Genomic DNA, 14,166 nt, shown 5'->3' on the forward strand with positions numbered 1-14,166 from the left:
AATATGCAGCCCATTGTGGGCGGCACCATCCCCTCGGTTTGGGTCCTCAACAGTATAAGAGTAAAGAAAGGGAGACAAGTTGCATACATACATTTCATTCGCTTTCTGCTTTTGGCTGTGGATACAGATGGCTGTCAGGAGATTCTACCTTGACCGCCCCACAATGATGGGCTCTAACTTGGAATTTTAGCCAAATGAACACTTTCTCCATTAAAGTAGATTAATCATCGCAACTGTAAACAAAACTGATACCACACTGGGCTCATCACTTTAGTTAATACTCATTTCTGGTCAGTTGGGTCTCTTTGCGGCACAGATGGGCATCTGGACGGTTTCCTATAGCACCCCAGATTCTCTTTCAGTCTGATGCCCGGGCCAGGCAGGTCTGTGTGCCTAAGTCTTCCACGAACAACCCCGGCTTCTGTGTCAGACCCTTACCAACAGGGCCAAAAGGAGCACAAGCTAACCTAGGCTTCGACGCATCTTTGCACAGTTCTGGGCCAGTTTCCTTGAGTGCTGGTCCACTGTTTCCGTGCCTTCCCACATCAGCCATATGCTTCGGTTTTTCCTGAGGTTCCCTCTGCCCCCAGGCTCCTGTGCCTTAGAACATTCATTTCCTGCATGACGTCAGTCTGAGAGCCTCCTTTCCCTGTTCTTTGTTGGAAACTGCCTCAGGCGCCTCACTGTGTGGCACTGTCCACTCTTCATGGTTAACATGGAAGCTTGTTCCTTCAAACCCAGTTAAGGAGAGCACCCTGGAAAGGAAAGATGGGGCTAGGTCTTACATAATCATGCACACATCCATATATGTCCCGTACCATATTTGACTTGTAAGAAGCCAGCCATGAGTCCCCTCCACACACAAGAGGAAGAGAGTATCCAGGGGTGAAAGCAGAGAATGAAGATACCGGGGTTCCCTGTAGACTGTCAATCACAGCTTACCCTTTGGGCCCATTGTTCTGTCACTCCTGCCTGCAGAGAATATTCACTCTCTCCTACGGAATTCAAGAACCTCACGCCATACCACAGCCTGCTCAGCTGAGTTCCCAACAGCATCCTCCACACCAGGCCCAGCTGTGGATGAGGCCCCTCGGGTGTGCTCCCTCCGTCTAATAAAACTAAAGACAAGTCATGTGATTCCCAGCTCCATGAAAGAACAGTTCTAGGCAAGCACATATAGAAATGCCCATTTTAAAAGGAAAATGGAAATAGAGTCGCTAGCCATTGTGGTGGCACGTGTCTGTGATGCTGGCTTGCAGAAGGCCGAGGCAGGGGGACTGCAGGTTCTAGGCCAGCCTGGGCTATACTGTAAGACCTCATCTAACAATAAAAATGATTTGAAAAATTGCCAGTCTTAAAGCCTGCAACATAAGGCTTCTTCCAAAACGAATAGATGAATAATAGGGATATAATTTCAGAACATAAACCCCAGGCTAGGTTAGTTACACCCTCTGGATCTGCCTTGTTTTAGAACGTTTTAGAAAATAATTATTTAATATATATAAGTATACTGTAGCTGTCCTCAGACACACCAGAAGAGGGTACCAGATTTCATTACAGATGGTTGTGAGCCACCATGTGGTTGCTGGGATTTGAACTCAGGAACTCTGGAAGAGCAGTCAGTGCTCTTAACCACTGAGCCATCTCTCCAGACCCTGGATCTTCTTTTTTTTTTTTTTTTAAGAAACCTGCTTCTTGCTGGTACGTTTTTTAGAACTACCTTATCATTCTGAGCCTGTTCCATCCATTTCAGTTTGATGATGTTTTTGCAGAAACGATTTCCTCAAACACCTTGTGGGTTTCCCATACATTCCCTTTCGATAAAAGCTGTGATCACTGCTCTTTTTGAGTTGAGCCTTCACCTCCCTGGATTTTTGCTGAGAGGCTGATGCTCCAATAAGCTTCCAAATGACATCATCACTAGACAGGATCTGTGAGCTTTAGCCTCTGTGTCTGGAGACTCACATATGCCTAATCTCCTGACAATTTTCACAAAATCTGTATAATCTCCATTTTTTCTACTCCAGAATTCATATGAATTAAACTCTCCAGTGCAACTTCTTTTTTTATTATTTTTATCTTTATTTTATTTGGTTGTTCTGGGACAGGGTCTCTCTCTACATAGCTCTGGCTGTCCTGGAATTTACTATGTAGACCGGACTGACCTCGAACACAGGGCTCTTCTTGCTTCTGCCCTCAGAGAGCTAGGAGTGAAGGTGTGCCCCACCACGCCTGACTTTACTGTTCATTTTAACCGTGTGTAGATTTGTGTGTATGAGTGAAATACCCAGCAGGGGCGCCAGAGGAGGTCAGATCCCTGGGGCTGGAATAAAGAATGTTGGGAGCCAAGAGAAATAGATACTGGGACCCCAACTCTCATCCTCTGTAAAAGCAGCACACACTCTGAGCCACGAGCCAACTCTCCAGCCTCCAGCACAAGTTCCTAATTTTACATCTTTTCGCCTGAGGATGCTCACAATCATCAAGCTGTGGTGCCTTTCACTGCCTGCCACCCCGCCCTGCAGCATTTTCCGGTGAGGCTGAGAAGAAACCAGGTGGCACCTTTATTAATTCACCCTGGGATGTCTCCACTGCACGGCCACACCCACCGCTTGCTTCATGTGTGCAGGGTTCCCATGGTTCACTTGCGCCTTTCTATCTTTAGGACATTTATAGCGTTTTGAGCATTTATATACATATATATATGTGCATATGCACATATGGAAAGTCATGTATAAAGTAGTGCTTAAATGTTTGGAAATTTTTATATTTGCTAAATTTATGTTTTCATTTATTATTATTATTATTATTATTGTTGTTGTTGTTGTTATTATTATTATTTGAGAGGTACTTGAATCTTTTAGAAGAGCCCTGTAAAACGTATAAACGGAAGTTTAAAGACATAGTAAATAGCAGTGACTGCCTGTCGTGTCCAGAGGTCTCTAGGAAGCGGATAAATGTAGTAAGTTCTTTTCGTTCCAGCAAGATTCACAAGGAACACAGGGCAAGCCACAGAACTGAGGAGACCAAAGCTGGACCAGTAACCATTCAAGTTCCCATGAGGCAGGAGCATTACACATTGAAGGCCAGTTTGGGCTTTAGGCTAAATTACTATCTCTAAAAGAAAGTCTTATCTGATCAACGGGATGAAAAACAAAAGCTCAGAAATTCTTCCTCCAGTGGTTTTTTTTTTCCCCCTGAAATTTAATCTCTGCACAAACATTCTGTACGCGACCAGACGCCACAATCCCTGTGATCATTTTAATGACTGCTAACTGCTTCCTTCTGACTCGACCTTCTGTCCAGGTAACCTGTGCTCCTCGCCCTCACACTTGCCCTCTAATCCCCATTATCAATTCGTCTCTACCAGACAGCCTTGAAATTATTTGCAAATGGCGCCTTGCCTGCCCCCTCACCTCCCAGACAACACACAGTTTCTTGCACTAACCCTGGCGGCTAAGTTCTTCTCTCTGCCTTGGTTGTTCCTTCTGGGCTGTCCACACAACCCTGAAAACATGCTGACTATCAGGACCCGCCCCTCAATCCCTGCGACGTGTGGCCCCGTTATACCAAGTGTCACAGAGAGCTACAAGGATCTTGTCAGCTGCCCTGTTTCCAGACCCCATTGTCACGGATGGACTGACACTGCTCTTACGGGATGGGCCATACTCTGCCTTGCTGCCTTACTTTACCCTCTTCAGAACAGGCCTGGAGACGCTTCTCATTTTGGATCAGTTTACAAATATAAATGGATGCAAACGGCTGGAAGTAGATGGTCAGGTCTGCATGAGCTAAGACCAGCAAACAGAAAGACCAGAAAACACTGGGAACACACTGCTCCCCGGTGACATGGCCTCCTCGGTACTTGGAGTGGGCTCTCCGACCTTTGGGTTGGCAGAGGACCAGCCTAAATCCCTTCCTCTGCATTTTAAACTCATCGTCTTCAATACTGCCCTCTGTGGACACCGAAGAGAGACTCAGTGTCAATAAGGTAGCATCCCTTGATACTGTGAAGACTGATATTCAGTCTATGCACATCCCTCTCCTCTGAGCTAATGGGGACTTCTCCCTGAAGGGCTGTTTGCACATCCCTCTCCTGTGAGCTAATGGGGACTTCTCCCTGAAGGGCTGTATGCACATCCCTCTCCTCTGAGCTAATGGGGACTTCTCCCTGAAGGGCTGTATGCACATCCCTCTCCTGTGAGCTAATGGGGACTTCTCCCTGAAGGGCTGTTTGTCAAAGCCTTTCATCACTCACTTCATCTCCCCTGGCTCCACTCCAATCTCACCATAACATCTTCTACTGATGGGCCCCAAGCCTGAGCAGTATGCGCTAATGACCTCTATTGGCTGTAGATTAAACTAGTTATCTCTGTGAAAACATTTCCTTTACAACACAGCTTGCTGTAACTAAGATTTACATGCCTAAAGACTCCTTGGAGCATAGGTAGCGTTTAAAACTTTCTCTGTGGATCATCTGCTATCCAGGCACACTGACTCACAGCACCAACGTGGCGTCTGGTACTGGGTCTTCCCAGCCCCGCCAGCGAGAGACAAGCCTCACAGGGCAATAATGGTTTCGGCTGCATTTGGAGAGTAACAATCCTTTTATCTTGGGAAGAAAAATAAACTACGGGTGGCGAGATTACTCGGTGGGTCAAAGTGCTAGCCGCCAAACCTGACAACCTAAATTCAGTCCCTCCGACCCACAGAGCAGAAAGAACTGATAGTTAATATTGTTCTCCGACTCCAACACAATCGCTACGGTATGTAACTGTGCAGCAAACAAAAAGAAGTAAGACGAGGGATTGCTCTCAATGGGGGCTTTTTAAACTTCTTAATGATGTTTACGTTTATTTTTCTTTTCTGCATATGGGTGTTTTGCTCACACATATTTCTGTGTGTAACGTGCATGCCTGATGCACTAGGAGAACCAGAAGAGAACATCAAATCCGCCAAGACTAGAGTTCCAGGTAGTTCTAGGAGCCAGCCGCCGTGTGAGTGCTGGGAATCAAACCCAGATCCTCTAGAAGAAACCACGACTCTTCACAGGAACCATCCCTCTATTCCATGGAGACACACACACATACACACACACCCACACACACACACAGACCTTTATCTGGCCTTCATCCTCCATTTTGGATCTTTATCCCAGCATCTGACCTTTCTAGAATCCTGTTACTCCCCTACATCTCCCAGGATGCTGTTCTCTTTCTGTCTTTCCATAGACTCCCATTCCTGAGCTTCCATGCATCTTTGAGCCTATGTCGCGGGACCCAAACTTCTACCTCCCACTGAAGCCAGCTTCAGGTGAGTGCTGGAGAAACCTCACTGAGCCATCTTAGTGACGCCTTTGCTTTCAATAGGTGCCCAGCTATCCAAAAGGCCACCATCCTGCTAAGGACATGGCTGGGTTGAGAAAGTGTTTGCCTTGAAGGGTATGAGGAACTGAGTCTGATCCTCAGAGCCCATGTAAAAATGCCAGGCAGGGGCACTGGAAGTGGAGGACGATCCCTGGGACTCACGACCAGCCAGTCTCACATCGTTAATGATCTCCAAGTCGATGAGAGATCCTGTCTCAAAAGGGATGGATGGCATACTTAAAGATGACCCCTGACTACGCCTTCTAGCCATCTCACGCGTACCTGCACATAAATGGGCACATGCATGCTGTCATCGGAGGGACATCAGAAGTTCACAAAACAGGAACAAAATGGAGTCCACAAAGAGGGGGTTCTTGGGAAATATGGACACCACCACAGTGGACTCACTGAGAGGTGCCTGCTCGATACACAGCGGCTGGGAAACAGAAGGAGACGAAACAGAGAGATTCCATTTGGAAGTTTCTGATAAATAATACCTGCTGCCCACAAACTCCCTCATTCCTCCATTTATAAACTGTAGATTGTATGCTTGCTTGTCATTACTTCCGGTGTGCTTAAAATTGTCCCTATTTGGGGTCTGGCTGGCTAAGTGGATCAAGGTACCTGCTGTCCACCCTGATGGCCTGAGTTTAATTCCCAGAACTCACATGATAGAAGGAGACAATGGGCTCCCACAGCAGTCTTCTGACCTCCTCACTAATGCTGTGAGACTCACACTAGGCACACGCACACACATGCATACACACACAGAGAGAGAGGGCAAGAGAGGGGGGGAGGGAAGGAGGGAGGGAGAGAGGGAGAGAATAAATAACACTTTTTAACGTAAAATGATCTTTATCCTGAGACACGACTAAATGAAAGCCACACAGTCCTTCCTTTATATATTCATACAAAACTCTAGAAGAAGCAAACCTGTCCACAGCAATAAAAAGCAGATTAGCAATTATCCAAGGTCAAAGGGGGAGTGTGACGTGTGCAACCAAGAGACCTTGAAAGTGATACAGGTTTTGAGTTTACGCATGTGACAGGCCGGAGAAGTATCTAAGGCATGTGTTAAAGGCTTAGTCCCCAGTCCCTTGTGATACTGTGAAGTCTTTGAACCATGGAGTGTACGGCCTACTCGGTGACCTTCTGGAAGCGTTCCCAGGAAGAAGGTATCAGGACTCTGACCTTTCTTCTTACTCTCTTTTGCCTCCTAGCCTCAATAAGGTGAATAGTTTCTTCGCCCTGTACCCTAGTTGTGGTCCACTGCGTTGACTGAGGCCCCAACACCAGTGTGGGTAGCTGACCTCGGGCTGAACCTACAGCTGTGAGCCAAAATTCCACTTTCATTTTCTTTCATTGTTCGTCTCTGTCACTTCATTATAGCCGTGGAAAGTCAGCACAATACAACTGTCAAAACCCCAGTGCATGTTTTAGATATTGGCCGTTTCTTCTCCAGCAGTGAGGGGAAAGTGTTGAAGGTTGATAGGAAAGAGATGGGCTGACAGATGGTAACAGCTTCTCGTGTTGGCCTTGCGTGTCGGATGGGTGGGATATTTCACGCCACGGGAGCGGCATTTTCTGCGTCAGACAGGAAGATTCACCGAATCCAGCCAAGGGCTCAGGAAGAACTCAGGGACAAAAGAAAGACTCAGCTGACAGCAGCTCAGGACATGCCAGGCCTCGTTGTAAGAAACCCCAGTTTAAAGAAACTCTTACTAAAAACTCCCAACTACACCAGAAAAATCACCAGAGGATCAAACCACGAAACTGACTGAAAATGCATTGAAAAGCAATGCTCCAGGAAGCAAAGAAATGCCCAGGCGACTACAGAATAAGACTGATAAAATAATGATAAAAAATAAAAATAAAATAATGATCTCTCAGCAGAAAGGGGAACAGAAATGAGACACAACAACAGCTCATGAAAAGAAGGCAGGCGCCCAGCCACTCGGGAGGCTGAGGAAGAAAGATGGCTTGACTCCAGGAGTTCAAGACCAGCGTGGGTAACACAGTGAGACCACTTATCCAAAACAAAGACAAGGAAAGAGCCAAGTCATTTTCACAACGGAAACTTACGGACACTGTGCCCGTGCCCAGGTCTATATCTACATGATGGAAATGAGCAGCAATTTAAGGTTCCCAGTGACAGAAGGACGCCCACAGGAACTACAGAGGGACATAAAGAAAAGCAGAAGGAAGCAATACGACAGGATTATTTTAAGAATTGCTACGGCCGTCCAGAATCCTGAGCCAGACGTCGCAGCTCACACCTGGAACTCCAGAGCTTCAGAGGAGGAGGATTTTGTTGGGTTTATGTCTAGCCTGGGCTACACTGTGAGACTCCACCTTAAAAGAAAAGAGACCAACAAACACTTAGGAAGTCTAAGGTTGCTAAGTACAGAGTTGGTACCTGTTATTAACTAGCAAAATGCCCTAGAATTTAGTGACACCACCACATTTCTTTTGCTCAGTCTTGTAGGTGTGCTGCCTTCGGGAATCCCCCTCCATCTTAGTTCCCCCCCCCCCCCGTATTTGTGACCAGTGAGCAGATGTAGTGAACAGACAGTGATTAGCTTTCATTGGCCCACAGGAAACCACAGGGAAAGGGAAGGGCTTCAGTCCACAGGGCCGCTGAAGAGCCACTGTATTGTGTGACCACCATGGCACAGACTCCCTGCGTATCTCAGTGGCTCCATATCCCCAGTTTGTGTTTGTAGCTGGGTTTTAAAGCCCTATTGTGTAGCATTTCCTTTTACAAAGATCTTGACTGACTAACCACTTGTTTCCAACAGGGAAGCTGGAGTCATTTTAATTAATGGCTTGACATTTCTTTGTTGCTATTGCAAACCTGGGGTAACTATGCATCCACTTCTAGGTTCCTAAATGAATTGCTTTGGCCGACATTAAAGTTTTTGCTCCAAGGACTATTATACTGAGGTTTTCTTCATTTAAAAGAAACAACAAAAATTATCTCTATACAAATTTGTTAGATGTATAGATAAAGTAATGAATAGTACAGATTATAGGAAATGAGAGTAGGTAGAAGAAAGTGGAAAGGAGAAATAGAGTCGGGTGTGTTGGCACACACTTACAATTCTATCCCTGAGAAGGTAGAGGAAGAATTCAAGGCTAACCGCAGCTACTTAGTGAGTCTATCCTGGGCTACATGAGATTCTGGCTCAAAGAAACAAACAAACAACAAAAAACAAGGTGAAATCAGCAAGTTATTCCTCCACCACCACTATCTGGCTTCCCAAAACGTGAATTATTTCAGTTAGGAAGTGGGGACTAAATAAATGCTATATAGAATCTTTGATAAGCAAATTAATGATAGGAAACATGAAGGTATCAATGATAATCCCAGTAGACATTTGACAAGCACATGTTCTAGAAATGCTCTGTCCTGGAACGGGGCCTGGGGCCCGTAATCTTACCATCGCTGTTACGTTCAGTCTCTGACCTCACAAATGCCTGTGGATGCATAACACTGATGTTCAGACACCTGGTTTGAAATTTTAATCAACATGGAAAGCCAGAAAGGGCGTCTTCTCTGGAATCCGGGGGCAGATTCTTCTTTCTAATGTCTTCTGGGGTAGGCGACGTATCAGTGATGAGTGGAAAGCCTCTGGTTCAGTCTTCCATGACCTACTGAGACTTTAGGGTGCTTTAATGACATTGTCACGTACCATATACATCTATATTATTTCACTGCCACAGATAGAAAATTCTCTATTTGAACAAAATCCATAAAATATGAGAGCGAAGAAGAGCTCATAGCTAGAGCAAGAGGATCGCGTGAAGATTTTGACAGGAAGTCTGTCTCAGTTACTTTTCTGGCTGCTTGGGTAAAATACTCTCATAAAAAGCAATGTAAGAAAAGGAGCATTTATTTCGACTCACGGTTTATAGCAGGTCAGTCAAGGAGGCAGGTGTTGGAAACGAGCGTTCACATTGCATTGTTGGGAAGAAGAGAATGCTTGTGCCCATCTTTCTGCTTTTTATGCATTCCAGACCAAGCTATTGAGCTAAGCTTGTGGAATGCCACCCACAGTGGACATTTCTTCTGACTCTAGTTAATCAAGGTAATTCCCCATAGGTGTATCAGGAGCCCCATCCCCCAGATGATTTTACATCTTTTAGGACTAATCATCACAAGTTGTTTCCTGCAGGTTCACTAGGGTTACTTCTAGACAGTAAAGTTTGACTATTGACATTTTTTACTTCATGCGAAGGTGTTGAGAAGCACACAGCCATCTCCCTCGGGTAGAGGCATCAAGACACACTAATGCCCACTGGAAATCTCAGGTAGGAACTCAAATCATCTGGTTCTGCTTTGCTTCTGCTGCAGCCAGCCAGCCTGCCACACCAAGTTCCTTACACCCTTTCCTGCTGGAGTCTACCATCAACCCAATCATGGTTCTCCTCCCCTTTCCCAGTAGGTCACTGGAAGTATCCTGTGCCCCAGCCTCAATCCAGCTGCATCCACGTGCCTTCTGCGGATGGTTTCTGTCCTTCCTTTGGCCAAGCTTTCCTGGGATAATCATCATGCGCTAGCAATGCAGTAAGAGTTTACCCTTTAGCCTGAAGATAATAGGCAGAACTCCCCGTTTAACGACGTGCACAAATGACTGTTTTCATTCCCCTTAAGCCACAACTAAGATGAAAACTAGATATGTGCATGCAGCTAGGAGAACCTTCTGTCTCAAATCACAGTGAAGGAGCCATATTCTGGCAGCATCAGGCTAACATCCTCCTTTTGTCCTGAAACTTAGAGTGAAGCCAAACTCAAAAGTAATGACCTCGTTTTTCCGACAGAGGAAATTTTTAGCCAGTATAACATTCAGAGAGCGGAACAATCATTGGTTACGTCTTTACCCAGACCTACAGCAGAAGAGTGCAGAGAACGTAAAATATGTTTAGCAAAGAATACACGTGGACCCTGTAAAAATGTGAAAAGGCCGCAGACAAGGTAGGCAGGGCAGATGTGATGTTAAAGAGACTGTCCATTAAGAAGGAACTTCAGAGTTTGTCCTGGGGACCGTAGGAAAGATGCTCTGATGGCAAGACGCCACTCACTGAAGGTATAAAATTAAAAATTCACGTGGAAAGAGAAGAGCTAAGAATATAGAGACTCCTCTATAAGAACATCCTAAGGGAAAACAGATGCCTAGAGATGCATTTTTCCGGGGTTCCACTGTAAAGGCACACAGATCGCTACAGCTACAGTCTAACAGATCCAGGGCAGAGCCTGAGCTGACAGGGGAACCTTCTCACCGCCAATACTTCAGAAAATCATCGAGACCGTGCCTTCTGTGGCAAGGTTGATTTGCTACATGGAACCCTTGGGTGAACTATATAATAAACTCTGAAAGACTAGCCTAAGTTTCAGCGAAGACCACGGGATATTGGACACGTCAAAAAGAAAGAACGTTTGCTAAGGCATGCTGCAAATATCAACGGAAGCTGTCCCCGAGAAATATTACAGAGAAAACAGATCAGGAGGGCTGAGGCTACCTAAACATTTTGGAGCCCAGGTGATGCCAACAAAAGCCCTGACTGGTGAACATGGAGCCATATGAGGCTCATTGGTTGCTTTGCTGGGTTTCAGTCTTACTTTTAATCTTCTCTTGCTGTGCCTCAATTCTTCTGTTTAAGTAAGAATGTTCACAATGTGTATGTGTTGGTCTTATATAAGAAGAATACAGTCTGTTTTCTTACTTTATTGGCTCATAAGATATTATGTTAAGACTGTGGGACTTTGGAAGTTAGACTGATTTCATTTTACATTGTAAAATAAACTATAAGTTTTGGGGGATAGGGTCTTTGATATCATGCTTTAAAGTGATATGTTTGGGTGTCAAGAGGACAAAGGTAAACTTGTAATGGGTAATTTTGATTGTCAACTTGGTTGGCTAAATAAATATGTGGGGTTTATCAAGACATCTGTCTTACTTACTGTTCTGCTGATGTGAAGAGAGGCCATGACCAAGGCTGCTTACAAAAGGAAGCATTTGATTTGGGGCTTGCTTACAGCTTCGCAGAGTCAGTTTATTATTATCACGCTAGGGATCACGGTAGGGCATCAGGGCAGTAGATGAAAGTTTATACCTGATCTACAAGCAGAAGGCAGAGAGATTGAGAGGGAGTGTGAGCCTGGTGTGGGCTTTTGAAACCTCAAAGCATACCTGCAGTGACACACTCCCTCCAACAAGGCCATGCATCCTAATCCTTCTGAAATAGTTTCACCAACTGGGAATCCAACATTCAAATATATGAGCCTGCGGGTGCCATTTTCCTTCATATCAGCACAGCATCCTTTGAACAAGTCTGCGAGTGTATGTCCAAACAAGATTAACAGGGATTGAGCAGGGAGGGAGCCACAACAGAATATGAGCAGCACCTATTCACTGCCTGAGGTCTAAATAAAAAGAGAAAAGAAAGAGAAAGGGGCCACACTAATATGAATATTCCTCACTTTCTGCTTCTAGACCTTCTTAGGTTTGAACAAGCCACCTCAAATTCCTGCAGCCATAGCTGTAAGCCATCTTTGTCTCTATACCTCCCCTACCTTGATGTACTGTGTCCTCACGTTGTGAACAAGACGTAAAGCCTTTCCACCTTTAAGTTGTTTCTTGTTGGGTATTTAGTTGCAGCAACAAGAAAAGCAACAGACGCTTCATCCTTGAATAGCTGAGGGGTTACGTTCATGAGGCTGAAAGCAGTGTATGAAGGAAAATAAATAACTAGAGCAAGAACAGACTCTTAGACATGAAGAACAAAATGTGAAAGAAGGGGGCAATAGAGAGCTCCAGACAACAGAGCTGGCCGACTAAGGCATGAGCACTTGAGTAAAAATGGAAACTTGCTCTTCATGTCCAACTTTCAGCTCCTAGGACTCTCAGGAAGAGAAATTTAGAAGATTTTCAAAACAAACAGCATTTATTACCCCTAGCTTGACGTCTAAAGTCCCTTCTGTCCAGCACAGTAAATGAAAAATGGCAACAACACAGGGCAGGATCAATTAGACATCGCAAAAGTGCTGTGGGACACTTGAGTCATTGGACTTTCCGAACACGTGTCAGGATGCTCAGAAGTAGATTTGTAAGAGATTTATGTGGAGAAGTGCCTGTAAAGGATAGAGGGGGATAAATGAGGGGGGTAAATATCAGCACCTGCTGGGACAATGCTCAGGCCAAAGCACGGGTCAGTCAGTACCTGTGAGGTAGCAAGGAAAAATCAGACTGGGAAAAGCTTCAGACTCCAACACTGTTCTGAGAAAATCTTCACTGTCTCAAAGGGAAGTCCGTGAAGCAAATGATTATTAGAGAGTCCCATAGCAAGCGAGCACAGTCCCATAACATAACTGGCGCCATAACCCTTGCCTTATTCAACCATCTAGACAGTGCACTCTAAGGAAACATGGCCTCTGTTCACATGGCGGTATACTCAGAGGTAGATACCTAGTGCTGTCAACTATGCCTTCCGTGGCAGATTCTCCTAATGGGTCATATCTCTGTGATTGAGATGACCCATGTTTTCCCTGCACAGGTCAAAGTCTCCATAGATTTTTTTGGGCTTCCCTTCCTGAGGAAGAACTCAGAAAGATGTAAAATGATGAGTCATAATTTCCAGTCCTGATGCTTGTCTTGAGCTCATAAGCAACAATTACTCTTGCACCTGTGTAGAGAGAACATCCTGTGTACTGTATGGATGCATCGCCTGTAAATTAAAAAGACTACGGTCTATGGCTTAGGTAGAAAATCGAGGTAGGGCCTCCAGGAAGCAGAGAGGATTCTGAGACAGAATCAAGTGGGAGGTTCACGGGGGAGATTTGATGAGACGGGCAGATGCACAGTCTCTGAGCACAGGTAACCAGCCGCATGGCAGAATATAGGTTTAAATAAACAGGTTATCTTTAGTTATTATCTAGTCAGAAAAGCGCCTAGCTATATGGCCAAGGCATTTGTCAATACACTTTTGGTCTGAGTCTTATTTCTGGGAGCACGGGAGGCAGAACCAGGCCTAACAAAATGATGCCTGATGTAGGGTGCCACCTATTTAATTAGGGTTCTGGAATGACCCGAGGTAGGGATAAGAAAAGGGTCTATAGGAAAAAGGTGCTGTGGGCTTGTTTAGAAGTAGTCATTTGTGGCAATTCCACTCTCAGTTGTCAGGATACCTGCCGTCCAGTCCAATAGCACGCTAAGTACGAATCAGGGGTGGCAGCTCAATCCAGCAGAAGCAGCAAGAACCAGTTGCAATACTACGAGAAGTATTTTATACATTTCTCTCTACAAAGGCACGACCAGTGAAGATCAGCAAAGAGCAGAAAAGTGTTGCAAGGCACACCAAGGCAAGACCGCCATCAGTGAAGACCATCAAAGCATTAAAAGGTGAACCGATGCAAGACTACCCGTCATTGCCTGGGTTCTACATGTACTCTTTCCAAATGTCATGCATTTTCTCAAGCCTCTGCCTCAGTAAAACATCCTCTCACAAACAGCTTCCAGAAACACATCACATGACACAACTGAGTCTCCAAAAAAGCCAGACACTTTTACTTTACATCTGATGATTTCTCAACCACTCTAGAAATGTCTGAGCCATTGATAATAACACCTGTTTAGGCAGATTAATTATGGTGTCTATTTTCAAGAGGATGAGATTTGAAAAAAATGCCTAAGGGACCTACATATGCCTCCCTCTCTCCACACTGTGTGTGCATGATCACTCCTAAGTGACCTACATATGCCTCCCTCTCTCTTCTTAAAGGTTCCATGACCTTCCCAAACAG

The sequence above is a fragment of the Micromys minutus genome (assembly GCF_963924665.1).
Source record: "Micromys minutus genome assembly, chromosome: 27".
NCBI lineage: Eukaryota > Metazoa > Chordata > Mammalia > Rodentia > Muridae > Micromys > Micromys minutus.